Source organism: Nelumbo lutea, chromosome 1 (genome assembly GCF_056320005.1).
Source record: "Nelumbo lutea isolate HS-2025 chromosome 1, American lotus-T2T, whole genome shotgun sequence".
Lineage (NCBI taxonomy): Eukaryota > Viridiplantae > Streptophyta > Magnoliopsida > Proteales > Nelumbonaceae > Nelumbo > Nelumbo lutea.
In genome coordinates, this window is record NC_142684.1 from 55938910 (window position 1) to 55959979 (window position 21070).

At 37.9% G+C, this 21070-nt stretch overlaps 1 long non-coding RNA gene across 3 annotated transcripts; it reads right to left on the reverse strand.

Annotated features, from left to right (window-relative positions):
• Window positions 1-553: 553 nt before the first annotated feature.
• LOC148874658 (uncharacterized) lies at window positions 554-14243 on the reverse strand. 3 transcript variants are annotated; one of them, XR_016105894.1, is made up of 4 exons: window positions 14077-14243; window positions 10145-10636; window positions 9016-9156; window positions 554-822 (listed from the first exon to the last, which is right to left on the reverse strand). It is a non-coding gene; the product is annotated as an uncharacterized LOC148874658 (long non-coding RNA). The 3 variants fall into 3 exon arrangements; XR_016105895.1 differs by lacking the exon at window positions 554-822 and adding an exon at window positions 859-1056; XR_016105893.1 differs by lacking the exon at window positions 554-822 and having other exon boundaries at window positions 8187-9156.
• Between the last annotated feature and the right edge of the window lie 6827 nt (window positions 14244-21070).

Sequence of the window (21070 nt, forward strand, 5' to 3'; positions counted from 1 at the left end):
GAATATGATGCCGGTAAGCCGTTCAGGTCTTGTGTGGCTCACAGATGCTGGTCCCATAACCTTTCACTTCGGCACCTTTGTGCAAAAGTCCCTTATCATGGCTGAGTTTTTATCGCATTTTCTGCACTCAAATAGCTGTATACTAAAAAAAGATAACCATATGTTGAAAAGGTAGAGCTTTATTGCAGGCCAGACACTTAAATACTATCCTTTCTTAAGAAAATTGAATTTTGTCGCTTTGAAAGAGTCAAGCAATGTTTGCGAAAAATTAGACTGTACCTCGGTTAAATATTTTAGACTTTATCACATACGAGAGTAAAGTTAAAAGTCACTGCATGTGAGGGTTTTAACGAATGCGATGAACATAAGTACTATCACGTAAGAAGAGTCACGTAAATACCATCGCATGTGTCAAAGTTAAGTACTATTGAGAAAGATAAAGTTCAACGCAAATGCTAAGGTTAAGTACTTTTCGCGAGGTACGACAAATGTCATCACAAATGCCCATGTTAAGTTCTTGGGCAAGCAACAGGTAATTTCATCGCATAAGAAGAGTAAGATTGCATCGCATGTGTAAGAGGTAGATCTTGTCATACCAAAGGGATTAAGTACCATCATACAAGTTTGATGAGTAACCATGTGTGAAAGAGTCATCGCGCTATTTAAAGAAAAAGAAGTTATATTTGCATGCGAATCAGAATCAGCTAAGCTTCATCGCATATTTGAGAAAGATATCCTTGTATTCTTGAGAGAGGGCAACTTCATCGCATAGGCCAGACTCAGTGAATACTATCCAACTAGGGTGGCTGAGTGTTACCATGCCTACAAAAATTAAATTTGGTCACCTCGGGTTTCACCAGGGTAATCTATTGTAAATAACAAGATGAATGCCAATGTTCGATGCTAACGTCTGATGCTATCAAGAGTACTCGTGAGGGTACCAGGGTGCTGGTACTCATGTAGGAAGATAGAATAAAAGGGGCTAGTTGTCGTACCTTATGTTTGGCATGTTCTCCCTTGGGTGACCAGGTAGTTCATCGCAATTTGTAATGTTACCTGCTTCGCATGAAGCATGCGGCATCATGGAACCGGCCATAGCATCCTACATCTGACTAGCATAAGTATGTGTGTCTGGGTTTGCCAAGGCCTTCACATGGAGCATGTGATATTGTGGAACTGGCCACGGGATCCTACAACCGATCAAGGTAAATATGTGTGTGCTTGGGTTTGCCAAGGCTTTCACATGGAGCATGCGATATCGTGGAACTGGCTAGGGTAAGTATGTGTGCACCTAGGTTTGCTAGGGCCTTTGCATGGAGCATGTGGCATTGTGGAACCGGCCATGATATGTAAGTATGTAAATATATTTATATATAGTAGACATAATCAAGGAAGATTGATCACACAATTTGAAGTCAATAATATATTCAGAGTACATAATGCTTTTATTTCAGATTGGGTATGCATACAAAGAATTCATGGTTCTCTATGTTTTGATTACAACATATCTTTTATATACAAAGACATGAAAATTTCTCTTTCAGAACTATAGAAGGCGCTATATTTTGAATATAAGTATACATGACATGCTTTTCCTTACAATACAAATCGTAGTATTGTTTCAATCAGTGGCCATTCACAATCTCATCTTCTTCTCCTATGCTCGTAGTTTTGAGTACGTAGTATCTAGTTAGGTGCAAATTTTCTAACGGGCTTACCCTGTTTGACATGGAGTGCTATTTTAAGAATCTTGTCGCCCTCTTGGAATTTTCTCAGCTTTACTAATTTTCTAAAGTTAGAAGGCATGGTTTGTTTGTATTTGATTTGTTTCTGCAATGACTTCTCTCTCTTCATCGATGCACTCTAATCTGTCGCTGAGCAAGTGATCTATATCCTCTATTTGAAACTGTTTTCCCATCACGAAGGCTATGTGGGTAGAGATCGTCTGTATTTTTGCTGGTAGCACGACTTCCTGGCCATATACTAATGAGTAAGGGGTTGCCTATGTCCTCTTTCTAACTGTTGTGCGATAAGCCCAGAGAGTTTCAAATAACGTTTCTGACCAGTCCTTCTAGTTATTTGCTACCATTTTGTTCAGCATCTTCAACAAGGTTTTGTTTGTGGCCTCTGCTTGCTCGTTCCCCCATGGGTAATAGGTTGTAGATGTGCCTAGTCTCACCCCATACTGCCCCAATAAGTCTCAAACTTCCTGATTCTTTATGGATAAACCATTATCTGTCACAATTCTCATTGAGACCCCAAACTAGTGGACTATATGCTGCCTAAGGAAATTTGCAATGTTTTTTGCACAAATCCTTCTTAAGGGGATGGCCTCCGCTCACTTGGTGAAATAATCCATGGCTGATATGATGAAACAATATCCCAGGAAGGTGGATGTATTCTGAAGGGATAGGAAATCCATCATATGGATGCCCAAAGATTGCAGAATAAGGGGGCAAATTTCATAAATTTTTCTCTCCCTTCAACTGGGAATCGAATTCCCTATTTAGAAAATCTTATTTTCAATGATCATTATTGAATCATAAACTGAACCAGATCTGAACCAAAAGGAGTAGGGAGAGATAATACCTGATACAGAGAAATAATATCTCTCAATGGAGGTGTTCACGCCCAAGGTAGAATCCAAAATCTACTCCCACTGAAGATGGCGCAGTGCAGGGTGGAGCAGAATCAACAGTGTTCTTCCAAAAGAACTTGATCATTCTCAAGAATCACCTGGACGGCTTGTGAATACAACTCCCACCAATCTTTTCTCCAAAAGATTGGAATCAAAATCCAATCTTGATTTCTCCCAAGGAATGGAGATCGAACTGCTGTAGGCGGCGGCTGTAGGAAGGAGGCGGGTAGAGTATTTGCAGGAAGCAGAATTCACTCTTCTATGATTTCAGCTTTGAAGACAAGACTATTTGTTGCTGATGATTGTGTCTAAAGGTTGCCGCTCCCTCTTCCTTTTATAGACTTAAAGGGATCAGCTCCTAATCCCATTAGGAGTTGCTAACCCAAATCATATCTGGATTAGAAGTCCCTTTAAGATAAGGGATAACCCTTATCTTATCTGTAGATTAGATTAGCCATCTCCTAATCTATTAGGAAGTTTCTAGATCTAAATCTCATTTAGATCTTGGACTCTCTGAGTGGATAGGGTGTGGGCCCAATCCTATCAGCTGATCTTATCTCAGAATTCGCCCCTTAATGACTAATCAAATTAGCCCAGTTCGAAATGGGCTTAAGGCCCATTTAGGGTTATGTATTCATTTAGCCTTCCAAACTACTACCCAGTTGGGCTTTCTTGTATGGCGTGGGACCCAAACATTGATCTACACATCAGCCACATGGGTTCAGCCCAGCCTTTGTTACAAGGCCTAGCCGAATACACTGTTATGGATAGTGCACCCCCTGAAACCCATCAGATGTGCTCTATGGGCCCAACACTTACCCTAAGTGGTCCCTGGGCCAAGCCACCTTGTAACAACACCCATGGACTGTGGGCAGATGCAAGATTAGCCCATCAGGTATTATCCTCAATGGTCTTACACTTAACCTCTCAGCCCATAATGATCATACACTGCCCGACAAGAGAGGACCTCTCCCTCGGCTGTAAGGAACAATGTTGGACTCTCTGCTTATATGGATCCCGGGAATTAAAACCTTTTGCAAATCATTTCGAAACCATAATATATATACTTTTATATCTCATATAAAATATATTTTGCAAAACAAATTTCAACGATTGAAATCGGCTGCCGACAGTCTTGATTTCCATAAGTGAGAGTGCATCCCCGATCATTACCTTTGTCCGACAAAGGGGCTGATCCTGTCACTATGATCACCCACTCAGATGAATTCTCAGACTGTCCCAACATACTCAGGTTTTGACCCCCGCTAAGGATCTCACTAATTGGTACATCAAAAATAGCCCAATCCAGCACGTAGTGCAGTATCATAATCGAGTCTAGGGGTCGGGTATAACTTTCCAGTTTTGCCCATCAATCTCCAAGGTCCAAGGCAATACTGGAAATCTGGTCCAGTTCAAAGATTCAAATAATCCTACACTGTATGTGCCTAGGGTCTCACCCCGGTAGCTGAGACAAGCCACCCCAACTGACTTGGTGGCACCACAGTGTCAGCCTTGTCAGGATAGGTCTCCCCAGACCGACCCACTGGTGTGAACATTCTAAACTAACACGACTCTCATTAAGTGTCCAGTTTAAGGGTATTACACAAAAACATACCAAGGGAACATGAATCAAATATGCACTTTTATTCATTTACAATAAACTCATAAAGTACATCATTTTGATTGAAGCTAAGGGCATACAAAACTGTCTAACTTATTTTTCCTATTAGGTCTACCCCAAGGTGTGGAAAGGCCAAGGTGTACGGATGGGGTGGAGGTCCTTCACCGTTTGATGTATTCTCTCAGCATGTACTTGGCATTTGTGACACCTTCATACATGCTTTTGGGTGTCCTAAAAAATGGTAGGCCAGAAAATTCCTAAGTGTAGAATATAGTTGTAAGGCCATTTGTCCTTGGAGTGTGGCTGGTTCAATGTTGTGGGCTACATCTAAGGCTTCCTTTGTTTCTTCCTTGGCTAGGCACCGCAGAGGTTTTCCGATGTAGGACTTTCTGTACAACACTCCATTGTGAAGGTAGAATCTTTTGGCTTTTGCTAGGAGTTTTCTCTTCATAACTGGGTCAGCTAGTATGGTGTTGTTTTCTATGTAATCTATGTATGCATTCCTCTAATCCACTTCGCCCATCGTAAGACACTCATTCTTATCGGCTTTCGGGATACATCAATGGCTAGTAGTACCCCAGCCTTTATAACTTATTGTATAACATGCCAGTTATGTCTCCATAGTAGGTTCTATGAGTCTCTTCCAAGACTACTTTTACCTCTTTAGGCCCGAGGCACCTCATTCTAACTCCATCTGCCATCCTATGGTATAACACCCCATTCACAAGATGGAACTTTAGTAATGTCATGTCGTCTTAAGTTGTTGTTGTCGGGTTGTTCAGCTTCTGTATCATGTTGTACCTCCAATCTTCTGTTGCTATTTCATCCTTCATTTCTACCCAGTGTCCCAATCTATCGATCAACGGCTCATAGTGCATCCAGATGGAAATGTTGATTGGATCTTTACTTGGCTGAACTTTCAACCCCAATGTGGCTAATGCATTAGTGTACCTACTTTTGGCCCTGTTCTGGTGGTCATAGGTCACTTCTAAGTGCTTGGTCAATCTCTAGATCAAAGTCCTATATGACAAGATCATTAGTTCCTTAACTGTTGTGCTATCATCCATTTGCCCAATCACCAGTTTTGAATCCCCCACTACTTTGACCTTTTTGGCTCCGGAATCTCTTGCTACTGTCAGTCCCAGTACCAAAGCTTCATACTCCTCTATGTTGCCAGTAGGCGAGGTCAATGTGACTCCGGCCCAGGCCGAGGTGTTAGTACTGCTTCTATCAAAGGTTAAGGTCCATTTCTCGTCCTCAACTATTGTGATGATGGGAAAATCTCTAGGTACCTCTTTAGAAATGGGGAATTTTTCATCGGTGGGGAAAGCAACTAAGAGGTCTACTACTGCTTGACATTTAATGGCTTGGGGTTGGGTGTACTCAATTGTGTACTCATTGAGCTACATCATCTACTTAACTAATCTTCCAAAGAGAGTAGGTTTGTCTATGAAATACTTGATTGGGTCACTCCGTGCAATCAACTTTACCCTCTGTCCTAGGATGTAATGTCTAAATTTTTAAGCTCCAAACACCACCGCCAAACACTGCTGCTTCATGTGGGAATAAATTTTCTCAACTGGTTTCAGAGTTCTGCTAACATAATAAATTGGGCACTCAATGCCCTCATCACTGTCCTAGGCTAACAGACATCCTACGGCCTTAGACTTTGATGTGATTGACACCTTGAACTCTTGGGCACTCTTGGGTGGTGACATGGTTGAGGCTTTAGCTAGGTTTCTTTTTAGCTGGTCAAAGGCATCCTTATGCTCTGTTGACCACTTATACTCTACAAACTTCTTGGTTAGTTTTAGCAATGGCGTTGCTGCGTGCACAAGGCCAGGGATGAACCTTCTAAGGTAAGACACTTTTCTTAGGAAAGTTTTTAATTGGGACCCACTATTCAGAGGTGGTAGGTCCAAAACTTCCTTTACTTTGTCTTCGTCTGAATGGATCCCAGCCTAATCCACTCTATACCCCAAGAAATTCCTGGGTTGTACTCCAAATGCACACTTCAGAGGATTAATTCTTAGGTTGAAAGTTCTGCATCGATCAAACACTCTCCTCAATACCTCAGAGTGGTCTTCCTTCTTATTCACCTTGACCACTATGCCATCCACGTAACACTCAATTTCCTTGTGCATCATGTCATGGAATACGCTTGTCATTGCTCTCTAATACGTGGCCCTAGCATTCTTTAGGCTGAAGGGCATCATATTATAGTAAAAATTCCTTATCGACATCCGAAAGGCTGTGTTCAGTGCATCTATAGGGTCCATGAAGATCTGATTATATCTATTGTAGGCATCTAGGAAAGTGAATAGTTGATTTTCCATCGTCGAATCTATTGGACATCCATGTTTGGTAGAGGGAACTCATCTTGGGGGAAGGCTCTGTTCAAGTCTCTAAAATTGACACAACACCTAAGGCAGGAGTGGAAGAAGTTAGTTTGCAGCATTGTTTTGATAACCTAACTAGGTACTTAGAGTGTGAACACTAACCTGTTTTGCCTATTCTTCTTTTTGACAAGACCACATTGGCTAACCACTGTGGGTGTGCTATAGGCTTGATAAACCCCACTTTCAGAAGTTGTTCGACCTCTTCTTTGATTTTTTAGAACTATTTCTGGGTTGAAGATTCTATGGGGTTTTTTCACCGGTTTGACCTTTAGATCTATGCACAAAGAGTGTTTGACAAGGGATTTTGGCATCTAGTCGTATGACCAAGTGAAGACATCTTGGAATTCTATGAAAGAAAGCACAAATCAGTCTACTTCTAATCAAGTCCTAATGTTTACGATGAGGAAAGGTTTCCTTTACCTTTCAGCAGGTCGATTAGTTTTTGTCTTTCTTCAAGTCCTAACTTGGTTGATATGTACAATGGCCTCTTCTCCGTTCCTTTCGCGGCCATGTTGATTTCTTCCAATGGTTCTTCCACCGCATCGATGGAATCCAGTATGTGTTTATGAGGTGTTTGGATCTCATCGCAATATTCTATGGTCTCCTCTTTCTATCCCATTTATTGCAAGTGAATTTTGGCATCTTTAATTCCATTATTAATTATGTGTTTATGTCTTTTAGTGCATTGTACCTTTGATGTTGGTGTTATTTGTTTAGGTTATGGAATGTCCTCCTGCATTGAAATCATCGCAATGTCCTTTTGCGAAGATTGCTCGATGAAATAGTTCTACTTGAAACATCATGCATGGAAATGTTCACATCAGAAAGTGCAATCGTCATTTCATTCGGGGTGCATGCATTGTTAGACAGTGTATGCCCTTAGCTCTAATCAGATTGATATACATATCCATTTATTGTAAATGAATAAAATTATATAATTGATTCATGTTACATCTGCTATGTTTCTGTGTAATTACCTTTAAACTGAACACTTATGAAACCCATGTTAGTTTAGAATGTTCACAACCATTGGATAGACCTGGGGAGGTTTATTCTGCCAAGGCTAACACTAATGTGCTGCCAATTCAGTTGGAGTAGTTTGTCTCAGTTGCCAAGGTTAAATCCGAAGCACATGTAAGTGTGTTTGTTTGAAACACTGAACTTGGACCATTTTCCAGTTATGCCCTAGACCTTGGAGACGGGTGGGCAAAACTGGAAAGTTACACCTAACCCCTAGACTTGATTATGGTACTACACTAGGTGGTGGATTAGACTGTCTTTTATATGCTAATGAATCAAATCCTTCGAGGGTCAAAACTTAGGTATGTTGGGGTAGTTTGAGGATTCACCCGAGTGGGTGATCATAGTGATAGGATTAGCCCCTTTGTCAAACAAAGTGAATGATCAGGGACTGCACTCTCTTTGATGGAAACCAAAATTGCCAGCAGTTGATTTCAACTGTGTTTGAGATTTGTTTTTGCAAAATATATTTATATGAATATATATATATATATATATATATATATATATATATATATATATATATATATATATATAATATTATGTTTTATGAAAAAGTTTGCAAAATGTTTTTAATTCCCGGGATCCATCCGAGTAGAGAGTGTGCATTGTACCTTGCAACCGAGGGAGAGGTCCTCTCTTGTCGGGTAGTGTTTGATCATTATGGTTTGAAAGGTTAAGTGTAAGATCATTTAGGACTATTATACTTGATGGGCTAATCTCATTTAAGACCATAGTCCTTGGGCCTTCATAAGGTGGCTGGACTCAAGGACCATTTAGTGTAAATGTTAGGCCCTTTAAGAGCTCATATTGATGGACTCAGGGGTTCACTGTGTTTAGTAGTGAATTTGGCCAGGCTTTGTCACAAAAGCTAGGCTGAACCCATATGGATTTTGTGAAGATCAATGTTAGGTCTCATACCATACAAAGAGAGCCAAGTTAGGCAGCAATCAAAAGGGGACGTGAGCCTGCTTGCTTAATGGGCCTAAGGTCCATAATAAACTAGATTAATTGGATTAATCAGTATGGAAAAATTTGGATAGGGATATGGGTTTGGATTAGTTGATAAGGATAAGAAGATGAGTTTTATCCACTTAAAGAGTCTGGATCCAAATAAAGATTTGGATCGGGAAGCTCCTAGTTGGATTAGGAGTCAACTCTTTAAACTATTTAAATAGAGGAGGGCGAACTGCTCCAAATTTACACATTGCTCTTAGTTCTCCCTCTCCTTCTGCTCTTGTCATCATATACTCTATTCGATCTCCATTCTTGAATTGATAAAAATCAGTTATTGATTCTAATTTTGCAAGAAAAATCAAATCTGAATTCGTGCTCACCTCCCTTGCCTGATCCAAGCCGTTGGATTGCAATTCTTGCTGAAGGACTGCATTGCTAAACCTGCTTCTTCTCAAGTTGCGTCATCTTCAGTGGAAGCGGATTTTGGTACCCTCTTTGAGCATGAACACCTACTTTGGGAGCTACACATGTGGATTCCGTATCAGGTATTGCTCTCACTTCTTTTAGTTTCAGATCTAGTATGGTTTGGATCAAGAACGATCCTTGAAAAATGCAATATTTCTAAAACTGATAATACGATTCCCAGAAAGGAGAAGAATTTTTTGAAATTTCACCCAGGCACCTTGCATGGTTCAGCCATCCATATGATGGACCTCCCGTCCCTTCATGCACATAGTCGTGGAGCTAAGTAATGTATGCGGTGACTGGTGGAAGTTACACCACCTTCCCCCATGTCTTTCCTTTTTGGGGTCATCCCTTGGTGGCAGTGGCGGCAGGTTGATAACTCGGTCTTCTACAAGTTTATTCATTATGATTACTACTTCCTCCTTAGTGCAGGCGAAAGGAGGAGGGATCGGTAGGTTGTTCCTTCTGCCTTGGATGTTGTTGTGATAATTTTGGTAGAATATTTTCCAAAAACTTTTAATACTTTTCATAGCTAATGGATTCTTTAACAATTGATTATTATTTAAGAATACATTATTTAACAATAATGGAAGATGCCATGAATATATTGAAAACATCGAATTCCCCTTATTCCCCTCTTTTTGTTTGATTTGGAAAACCAAATCTTAATAAACTTTAACCCTCTTTTTATGGGAAGGTGGAGAGAATAGAGGGAAATTAGAGATAGAAGTGAAGTAGAGGATAAAACATATATCAAGCTAATTAAGGAGAGAAATTAGGTTGTTATAGAAAGTGAGAGACGTGAGTTGTGGGGGGAGAGAACCCAATGGGAAGGGAGAGGAACAAAGAGAGAGGATGCTGAGATGGAAAATTGGGAGCCAAGAGAAGGGGGAGAGGAGAGAGAATCAAGGAAAATGCAAGATAAGAAAATTGGAGCAAGAAAAAGCATGATAGTGTAGACTGTCTTGCTATATATAGATAGATAGATAAATAGATAGATAGATATACATATATAAATTCATATTGATCAAAGAATCTATTTACCTTCGTTCACCACAACCCCCTCCTCCTCTTGCAAGTTGAAATAGACCACGGTAGCTGGTAGCCCGAGGTTGTAAAGCTCAGCAAAGTCTCTAGTGTCAAAATTTTGATGCCAGCCTGTAGCATATAGTCTGCCTACCGAGTTGTCGAAGCCAAACAAATACAGCGATGAATACATTGTTTCAAAACGTGGAACATTATAAATATCGGATTAGTGTTTCTTCTAATTCCATTGCTCAAGCATACCCATCTTACAACAAACAATTAATATTTCTAGGTACAAGTGTGGGCCATAAGATGGGCATATACACTTGACTTAAGAAATTAGAATCACTAATATTCGGATATTGATATTGTTCTACGTGTGCTATGAAAGCCCAAATCCAACAGCTGGGATTCACCGCTTTGTGTGTTTGTATTGTTTCATCAACTGGGTAAGCAGACTGTATGTGTTAGGTGGCCCAATACAATTTGGTAGTGCTCGCACAAACAGTACTGCATATAACAGAGAATGGAAACAAAGATGATGAAAGGAGTATTACAACCAAAAATAATATCATTTGAAAGTTTGTAAATAATACAAAGGTAAGGCCTAACGTATCAAGGCATAAGAGTTTATAAATAATAAAAAGAACATATTGTAAACTTGTATAATAATAGAATTGGCAATGATTCATACAATAGAAACCTATACTCTATAAGTAATATATTCCAGAGTTTTAACATTCAATAAACTAAAAACTAATCAACTAACTGTCATTAACCTTTCAAAATCCAAATTTCTCATATTGTTCAAGAGAAGAATCATATATATATCAAAAATTGTGCACCCATCGTCAATGTTTCCAACATTAATGAGATCGCGTTACCCATATAATTGATGTTGGATTTCTGGTTATCCAACAATTTGGAAGAAGCTAAACAATTTAATTGGTTTAATTTATGCAACAAAAAGATAAAAGGAAAAGAAATCCATTACTAAGAGAATTGGGAAGAAACATTTGAGTAGATAGGATTTTCTTGGGGAGAAAATAGAAAAAAAATGAAAATTTAAGGATATTAGATTCCCGCTTGATTTGACAAAGAATGCAGAGAGAATGATTAAGGTTCTACTAGGCCCTTGTTCCATTTAACTCTTTTGACACCCGAAGGCCAAGGTTCAAATTATCAATACGTATCGTTCTGGGACCCCTCAAATATGCCCCTATAGTGGGTGCATTGGGGGTCTAACCGGTTCAGGGGGTGGAGGAGCCCTAAACTGCCACCTGAACCGGTTTCAGAAAAAAAAAAAAAAAACAGTATCAATTCACTCAATACGCCCCTATCGACATATCGGGCATATTGATATTTTGAACCTTGCCTAAGCCTATGTTTGGTTTGAAGGAGAAGGTAGGGAAAGGAAAGGAAATGCAATACAAGATTTGTAAAGGTTTCACTTCCTTTCCTTTCCTTTCCTTTCCCTACTTTTTCCTTCAAACCAAACATAGCCTAAGAGAAACTAGGAATTATATTTGCTCTATTAGCTTTTCATTTTAATCTTTTTATTTGCCGCATAGTTGTTGTCAACTTCAAAAAAAAAAAAAAAATCAAAAGAATCTTTTTCTTTTCTGGTATCAAATAAATCACCAGTTGTTGTCTCTGACAAAGAACTAACCCTTGAAGTAAACTTGAGAACCTTGTCTTTTAAAACCATACTCATTCTTATTTGTTTGTGAGAAATAAGATAGGAAGTAAAATGATGTAGTCCCCATCTGATCATATGAAAGATGATAGAGGTAGCAGGAAGGTGGTGTAGCAGTTCAAACTTATGAGTCCAACAGGTCAGCCCTCAATGCTATAGAAAGCATATAAAGAGTTAAGTAATAAAATATTTAAAATAGAAAGCATACAAAGAGTAAATGAAAAATACAAAAAGTAGAAAACTTAGACATATCTCTAATAATATATATTAACCATATTAAACACAAAATAAGTGTGGTGAGCAAGAATTATTTTTTATAATGATGTAAATAAAAATAAATTAAAATATAAACTGATTTGAAAATGATATTGCTTTCTTGTCTATGTGGAAGGTTAATTATCCAACCTTCTCGATCAAATGGGTCATCCCTTTATGTCATAATTACATAATAAATGTTTAAAACAAAGAAACATAAAAGCTTTAGAAAGGTACATAAATTTTGTAGAAAAATTGAACACATCTCTAATATTATATATTCATGATATTAAGGAAAAATAAGTGTGAGAAATAAGATGTGATTTTAGTTAATACTAATGATAGAAATGGAATACTAAATTTAAAATTGAACCAAAAGGAAAATGAATTTTCCATCCATGTGGTGGGTAAGTAGTTAACCATCTAAATCAAATGGGTTACCAAAAGATATCATAATTAAATACTAAATATTTAAAAATAGACAAAATTACAAAAATTTGTTAAGACATAAAGAAATATTGTGGAAAAATATGATGTCTCTCTAATATATATTATATTTTCATCATACTAAACTAATGTGCTAAAGTAAATAGGTCACCAAGTCAATCAGTTTAGCGGTTCAATTAAATAGGTCACCAAGTCATCATGTTGTTTACCAAGTCAATTCTTTTCAAAAGTAGGCAAATAGTTTGGGTGGATTAACCAATTTGACCAGATGATTTATTTATGGGAATAGAAATAATTGATAAAATGTCAATTTTCTAAAAATTGGTTGGAACTGCATACATTTCTGTCTCAGTTAAATAACTTGTGGTTTTTATAAATTAAATTATAAAAAATACTATAGAAAATATATAAATTTTGAACATGTCTTTAATATTATATATATATATTCATTATATTAAACAAAATATATACAAAATATGAGAATTATTGATGGAAATGGTTAAAATATGAAACAAAAAAGAAATAATAAAAACTATGTTATTTATGGCCCATTAACCAGGTCAAATAGGTCATCAGTTCAACCAATAAGGTCTGAGACAAAAATTACAAATTATGTATCACATAGTGAGCAATCAATCACAATTATATACAAAAGATTGCAAAACTGAATTGGGTGCACAATTTGTATTCAATTCAGATATTTTGCATTGCAAACAAGCAGTGACATGGTAGAAAATAGGTGGGTGGGTGGATGGACAAGCGTGAAAGAATGGTTGGATCCATTTAATGGACGTCAAGAAAGGTGCAGAATGGAGGGCAAAATAGGAGATATATAAGGATCTGTTTGTTTTCAGTGCAAATTTAAACCCAGTATAAATTTTGTATTTGGTTCAATTTTACATCTATTTGTTTGTAATCAATTATAATTAAATCCTGACTTGATACAAATATATGGTTTTTGTTTCATTTGCACTCACTATTAAAAGTCCACATCACCTTCTTGCTATGTCACTCATATGAAGTGTGTATTACATCATCTAGCTTCCTACCATACTCCCAATAAAGTGTACAAAAACGATAAAATAAACCACGATTTACACTCAGCCAAATTGCACTCCCATGAATTTAATAAGCAAAATTCGTAGTGCAACCAAACTAAGCTTTCAGGGTTTTTTCCACCTATATTTTATAGTTTTACGCTTTGAAATCTAAGAAAAGTTTCTAATTTAATTTGGAAGGCTAAAATTTAAGAGAGAGAGAAAGAGAGAACTGGTGCAAATGTTCTCTGAGGTTTGGATCACTTGGGCTTGGAGCATCAGGGTCGACTATTACCTACAGCATGAAACAACCCACTTGAAGCTACATAGATATTGACTATTGAGTGCAAGAAAATCCCAATAACACGATGAAGATTAGTTAAACGTCGCTTCATCACACAGCAACTGAAGCATCTAAGGATCATCAATCACAGCAGATGCAGGAGAGGGTAGGAGTAACAAAAAAAAAAAAAAGAAACACAATTTGGAAATAGAATTGTTGAATTGGGACTCACCAGCTAGCGTGTAAATTAAAGATCCTGATATCATTAACGGCCGAAAAGCCCGTATCCTTTAATTGCCGAATGATCTTAATAGATATGGATTGTTCAAGGGGATCCAACACATCTCCCATTACACGAACCAATAGGCAAATTATCCCTTCTTACCCTACACATGGTACGTGAATGGTCAAGAAAAGGGCTATTTTGAGAATTGAGAGGTAGCCTACTTATATAGGTTTAGCCGCCTCAGGCTAACTGGTATTACGTGTAAATTTAGCTTTCAGAATAAACTGTAAGTTTGTAACCACACATGGTCTACTAATTAAGTTTTTTTATCAAAAAAAAAAAAGGTCTACGAAGTTTGTGGCTGAGGCTACTTGATAGCGATTCTATGACCAAAAAAAGACATATTGTTTGTATTTTAGTATGCCTTTCCATTGGGGTACTGGATTCCACCGGTGTCAAAAAGCATACAAAAGTCATAAGCTTTTTCTTTTTATATAAAATTCATAAGCTAGTATTTTTTATCCTTTTTCTAATGCCAAATGCTATACCAATTTCATTAAAGTTAGGTGGGCAGATATGATACTAACAAAAAAATTTCCAACACTATCCCAACAAGCCACTCACCCATACATTAAAAATTTCTCCCTTGTCATTCATGAGGAGATCTTGCCACTCTCTGTACGTTGCAATAACCTCCTCTTGATAATAGATCTCAACTCAAGTTTGATTTCATCGGTTTAGGCCTGGGATCTCAACATTACATTCCTAAATTACATTTTTGTTATTGGATGAAATTCATGCTTTTAATTATTTATTCTGTTAGATAATGTATATGCCCTTAGATCCAATTGATGTAGTATATATCTTTGTTATGAATTAAAGAATATTTGTTTCATATGTCATCGAGTTGTTCTGCTAAATCCACTTGGTTCATATTAGCATTATGTATGAGACCACATAATTGTCATAATATGAATTTAAATCATCACAATCAGTGGATACATATAGGGAAGTCTATCTTGATAAGATTGTCATTATCACACTATCCAAGGTAGTACTGGATCTCAACTACTTGGGTTGTGACCTAAGTTATAAGGGTAAGTGTTTATTTGTCTTTGACAAACTTAAATCAAGTCTACATCACAATCAATGGATACCTATCATGCCATATAATAGTTGAACAACTGAGAATTGTTTTTAATCCCTAAACTTGATATTAATATCAGATTGAGTATCAAACTTATTTGTCTCTGATATGCCAACTAGTGGGATCCTTTTGTGGTCAAATACTTATATATGTTAGGATATTCAAGGATGGTATGTCGGCTGATAATCAATGTTATAAGATCTACTACTAGGTTAAGACATAGAAAATACTTTGTACAACTTCAAGGATGGTTCACTGCCTGACCCAATTAGCATTGGTCTAGTTTGGGCCTAATAATCCTTGGATTCAACTACCCTATGAAGACCTAAGGATAATGGGCTCATGTAAGACAAATCCCAACAAGTAATTAGCCCTAGAATGGTTTCTTACACTTAACTTCTCTGCCCATAATGATCAAACACTGCCTGACAGGGAAGGACCATTGCCTTGCTTGCAAGGTGTAGTGCCCACACTCTCTGCTCAGATGGGTCTTGGAATTAAAACCTTTTGCCAACTTTTTTCACAAAACAAAATTATATTACATATAAATATATTTTGCAAAATCAGATTTTAAACACAGATAAAATCCACTGCCAACAACTTAGGTTTCCATCATAGAGAGTATAAACCCTGATATTCACTTTTTTCGACAAATGGGCTGATCCTATCACTATGATCATCCACTCAGGCGAATTCTTAGACTGGCCCAACATACCCGAGTATTTGACCTTAATGGTTCTCATTAGTTGACTTATCAAAGACAACCTAGTCCAACACCTAGTGCAGTACCATAATCAAGTTTGGGGTTATGTGTAATTTTAATTTTTTCCATCTATCTCCATGGCCTAGGGCATAACTGAAAATTGGTCCGGGTTTAGCGCTTCAAATAAATACCCACTGGATGTGCTTGGGGTATAACCCTAGTAGCTGAGACAAGTTGCTCCAACTCCTTAGAAACACACCAGTGTTAGCCTTGTTAGGATAAACTCCCCAAGTCTATCCAATGGTTGAGAACATTCTAAGCTAACATGAGTCTCTTCAATGTCTAGTTTAAGGGATAATGCACAAAAACATACCAATATTGACATGAAACAACAATGTACTTTATTCATTTACAAATAAATGCTCATGTACATCAAGCTGATTGGAGCTAAGGGCATACAATTTCTAATAGCTCCCACTTGCACTTAGGTCCAATTAGGTATAAGCCTTAGTCCCATACTATCCACGTGTTTTTCAAATACTTTCTAAGTGGCTTAGTTAGTGGGTCTACCATATTTTCCACCAATGCTACCTTCTGAATCTAGATGTCTCCTTTACCAACAATCTCTCGTAGAATATGATACTTCCTTACGATGTGCTTCGACTTCGAGTGGGCTCTAGGCTCCTTAGCCTGAGCAATGGCTCTAGTGTTGTCACACAATAGTGGAATGGGTGATGTGCCAGATGGTATGATTCCTAATTCCTCGACAAATTTCTTCATTCAATCATCTTCTATGGTAGCTTCACTTGTGGCAATGTACTCAGTCTCGGCCGTAGAGTTTGTTTTGGATCCTTGATTATTGCTTTTCCAACTAACTACACAGGGCCCCATCAAAAAAGATATATCCAGATGTAGACTTTCTATCATTTGGATCAGACTGAAAGTCGACATCTATATAACTGATCATCTGGAGTGAACTACCATTGAAGACAAGACAATAGTCTTTGGTTTTTCTGAGGTATTTTAGTATGTTCTTTACAACTGTCTAGTGCTTTTGTCCTAGATTGGATTGATATCTACTTACTACACTTACTGTCTGAGCGATGTTTGACTGAATGCACAACATAACATACATAATGCTCTCTGCGACTGAGGCATAGGGAACATCTCTCATGTCCTCTATCTCCTCAAGGGTCTTAGGTGACATTCCTTTGGAGAGTGACTTCATGCTTGGAAGGAATGAATCTCCTCTTGGAAATCCGCATGTTATATCTTTTGACGATCGTCAATATAATTAGATTTGGATAGTCCAATCAGCTTCTTCGATGTAAAAGGCTTCTCCAAGATTTTTCATGAAGAATTGCTGTAAAAGCCATACCTTCACTATGGTTAACATTCCTGCATTATTCCCAATGAGTAGAATGTCATCTACATATAGTACCAAGAATGTAACCTTATCTCCCACTATCTTTCTATAAACACAAGGTTCATTTGGATTTTTCTCAAAATCAAAATTTTTGACCGTTGAATCAAACCAGATGTTCCAACTTCTAGAAGCTTGTTTTAATCCATATATGGATCTATTCAGCTTACACACCATGTGTTCTTAACCCTTGGCATCGAAGCCTTTTGGTCGCTGCATATAGATATGTTCAGTAAGATCTCCATTAAGGAACAAAGTTTTTACATCCATTTGCCAAATTTCATAGTTGTAGTGTACAACTATAGCTGATAGTATTCTAATGGATTTGAGCATAACCACAAGTGAAAAGTTCTCCTCATAATTGACTCCTTCTTTCTAAGTGTAACCTTTCGCTACAAGCGGAGTTTTGTAGGTCTCAACTTTTCCATTAAGGCCCTTCTTCCTCTTGTAAATCCATTTTCAACCGATTGCTTTCACCCCGGGAGGTGGGCCTATGAGAGTCCAGACTCCATTGGTTTTCATCAAGTCTATCTCGACTTTCATAGAATCTACCCACTTCAAGGAATCTATGTCTAACATAGTTTCTATATAAGTTGTTGGATCTTCCTCATTGTCCATTTTTTCTATCAAGTAACTTTCTTGATCATAGTCAAAACATACAATTGTTTTCCAATTTTATTATACTAACTTATTTAATTATTGTATACATCAAAATTCATATAAAATTAAAATTTTAAGTTTTTTTCATTGTTTAAATAAATAGCTTTGGCCCGGTCCACAGCCCAGCCTGGCCCAGGCCTTGGCCCACGGACCCTCCCAGTTTGTGGTATGGTACGGGCCTACACAGGCTTAGGCCATGGGCCATGTTAAGTCAACCCCCCAAGTTATCCCAGGGGAGGACGGAACAACCTATAGGCCAGCACGACACAACTCGCACTTTGCGTGGGCCACCTATGCACGACCCATTTTACACCTCTAGACCAGACCATACCCAATAAAGTTTTATTTCTTCTCTCTGGTACACCATTTAATTATGGTGTAGTAGGAGGAGACAATTGTGATATAATCCCATTGTCCTTTAAGTAGTCTCTGAATTCATCAAAAAAATATTCACTTCCTTAATCTGATAAAAGGATTTTGATTTCTCTTGCTAATTGTTTTTTGACTTAATATTTGAACTCCTTGAACTTTTCAAAGAATTCAGACTTATGCATCATTAGGTACACATAACCATACCGAGAATAGTTATCGGTGAAAGTTATAAAGTAAGAGTGTTGGCTCTATATCCTAACATTCATGGAACCACATACATCAAAATATATAAGGTCAAGTGTACTTGTACTTCTTTCAGTCTTACCTGTAAATGACCTTCTTGCCATCTTGCCTTGAAGACAAGGTTCACAAGTTGGTAGATCTTTTATTGTGAGAAAATCTAGAGGAACATCCTTCACTAATCTTGTGATTGGTTCTTTGTTTATATGGCCAAGTCAGTAATGCCACAGGTATGCGGGATTAATCGTTTCTCATGTTCTTTTCTTGGAAGTGCTCTGTCATTGTTTTGGTCACATTTGTTTTTAGAGAATGATGGAGAATATAAAGACCATTCTCAACTTCTTCATGAGTAAGGAATTTGTTATTCAATTTAATTGTAATCTCATTACTACAAAAAATAGAATAACCATATTTACAAAGCTTAGAAACTGAAATCAAATTTCTTCTAAGTAACAAAACATAAAGACAATCTTTTAAAGTAATAGTTCCTTCTCTAAAAGTTAAATCTATTGCTTCTATAGCAGTAACTACAACAGTTGTAGATGTCCTTAAGTAAAGTACGACCTCGTCATCATTCAACCTTCGACTTTCCTTGAACCCCTACAATGTGTTACATGCATCAGCAGAAGTCCTAGAGTTAATACACTAGGATGCAGAAGTGACAAGCATATTGGTTTATTTGACCTAAGTTTTGAAATTACCTTCTTCAACTCTACAACATATTGCCGAGCTCTTGCAAGCAAGTTGTTAGCTTGTTCATGCTGTAGTTCATGACAAACTAATTGAAAGATGTGAAAAGAGGATGGCATTAGTCTTGGTATCATCATCCATCTTGAACGAAGAGCCTCCATTTCATTAATTAAACCTATAATCTTCATGGCATGGTCATGAACCAGTTGGTTGTCAATCATCCTAGTGGTAGGGGTGTCCACGGTTCGGTTAACCGAACCATGGCCCTTTTTTGTAAACCGAACTAGTGGTACCAGTTTTTCATTTTGCCAAACCAAAATTGAACCGGTACCACCGGTTAACCGGTCCACCAATTTCGGTTTTTGACCGGTTCGATTTGTCGGTTTGTCAAATTTTTATATTTATAATATATATTATATAAATATATGTATAATATTATATTATAAATAATAAATGATATATAATATATTATAAATATTTTAAAAATATATAATGTATTTGTAAATAGATCATTATAAATATAATATAAGTATATATTTGATGTAACCGGTTCTGGTCAAGTACCAATTTTTTGTGATGTATGAATTTTTTTGGCTAAGTACCTTGTCATTTGACCTGCTCCCAGACAAGGATGGTGGAGCTACCTGGTGGTGAGCTACTTGATGACGAGCTCCCTGGTGGTGAGCTACTTGGTGATGAGCTCCCTGGTGGTGAGCTGCTTGACAACGAGCTCCCTACTGGTGAGCTACTTGGTGATGAGCTCCCTGCTGGTGAGCTACTTGGTGAAGTAGCTCGTCATTTGACCTGCTCCTAGACGAGGATGGTGGAGCTCTCTGGTGATGAGCTCCCTAGTGGTGAGCTACTTGGTGACGAGCTCCCTGGTGGTGAGCTACTTGGTGACGAGCTCCCTGGTGGTGGGATGCTTGGTGATGAGCTCCCTACTAGTGAGCTACTTGGCGACGAACTCCTTGGTGGTGAGCTACCTGGTGACGAGCTCCCGGGTGGTGAGCTACTTGGTGATGAGCTCCCGGGTGGTGAGCTACTTGGTGACGAGCTCCCTGGTGGTGAGCTACTTGGTGACGAGCCCTGGTGGTGAGCTGCTTGGTGACGAGCTCCCTACTGGTGAGCTACTTGGTGATGAGCTCCCTGCTGGTGAGCTACTTGGTGACGAGCTCCCTGCTGGTGAGCTGCTTGGTGACGAGATCCCTACTGGTGAGCTACTTGGTGATGAGTTCCCTGGTGGAGAGCTACTTGGTGATGAGCTCCTTGGTGGAGAGCTACCTGGTGACAAGATTTGTAAAGGTTTGTGAAGGTTTGATGGAGAAGGTAGGGAAAGGAAAGGAAATGCAATACAAGATTTGTAAAGGTTTCACTTCCTTTCCTTTCCTTTCCTTTCCCTACTTTTTCCTTCAAACCAAACATAGCCTAAGAGAAACTAGGAATTATATTTGCTCTATTAGCTTTTCATTTTAATATTTTTATTTGCCGCATAGTTGTTGTCAACTTCAAAAAAAAAAAAAATCAAAAGAATCTTTTTCTTTTCTGGTATCAAATAAATCACCAGTTGTTGTCTCTGACAAAGAACTAACCCTTGAAGTAAACTTGAGAACCTTGTCTTTTAAAACCATACTCATTCTTATTTGTTTGTGAGAAATAAGATAGGAAGTAAAATGATGTAGTCCCCATCTGATCATATGAAAGATGATAGAGGTAGCAGGAAGGTGGTGTAGCAGTTCAAACTTATGAGTCCAACAGGTCAGGCCCA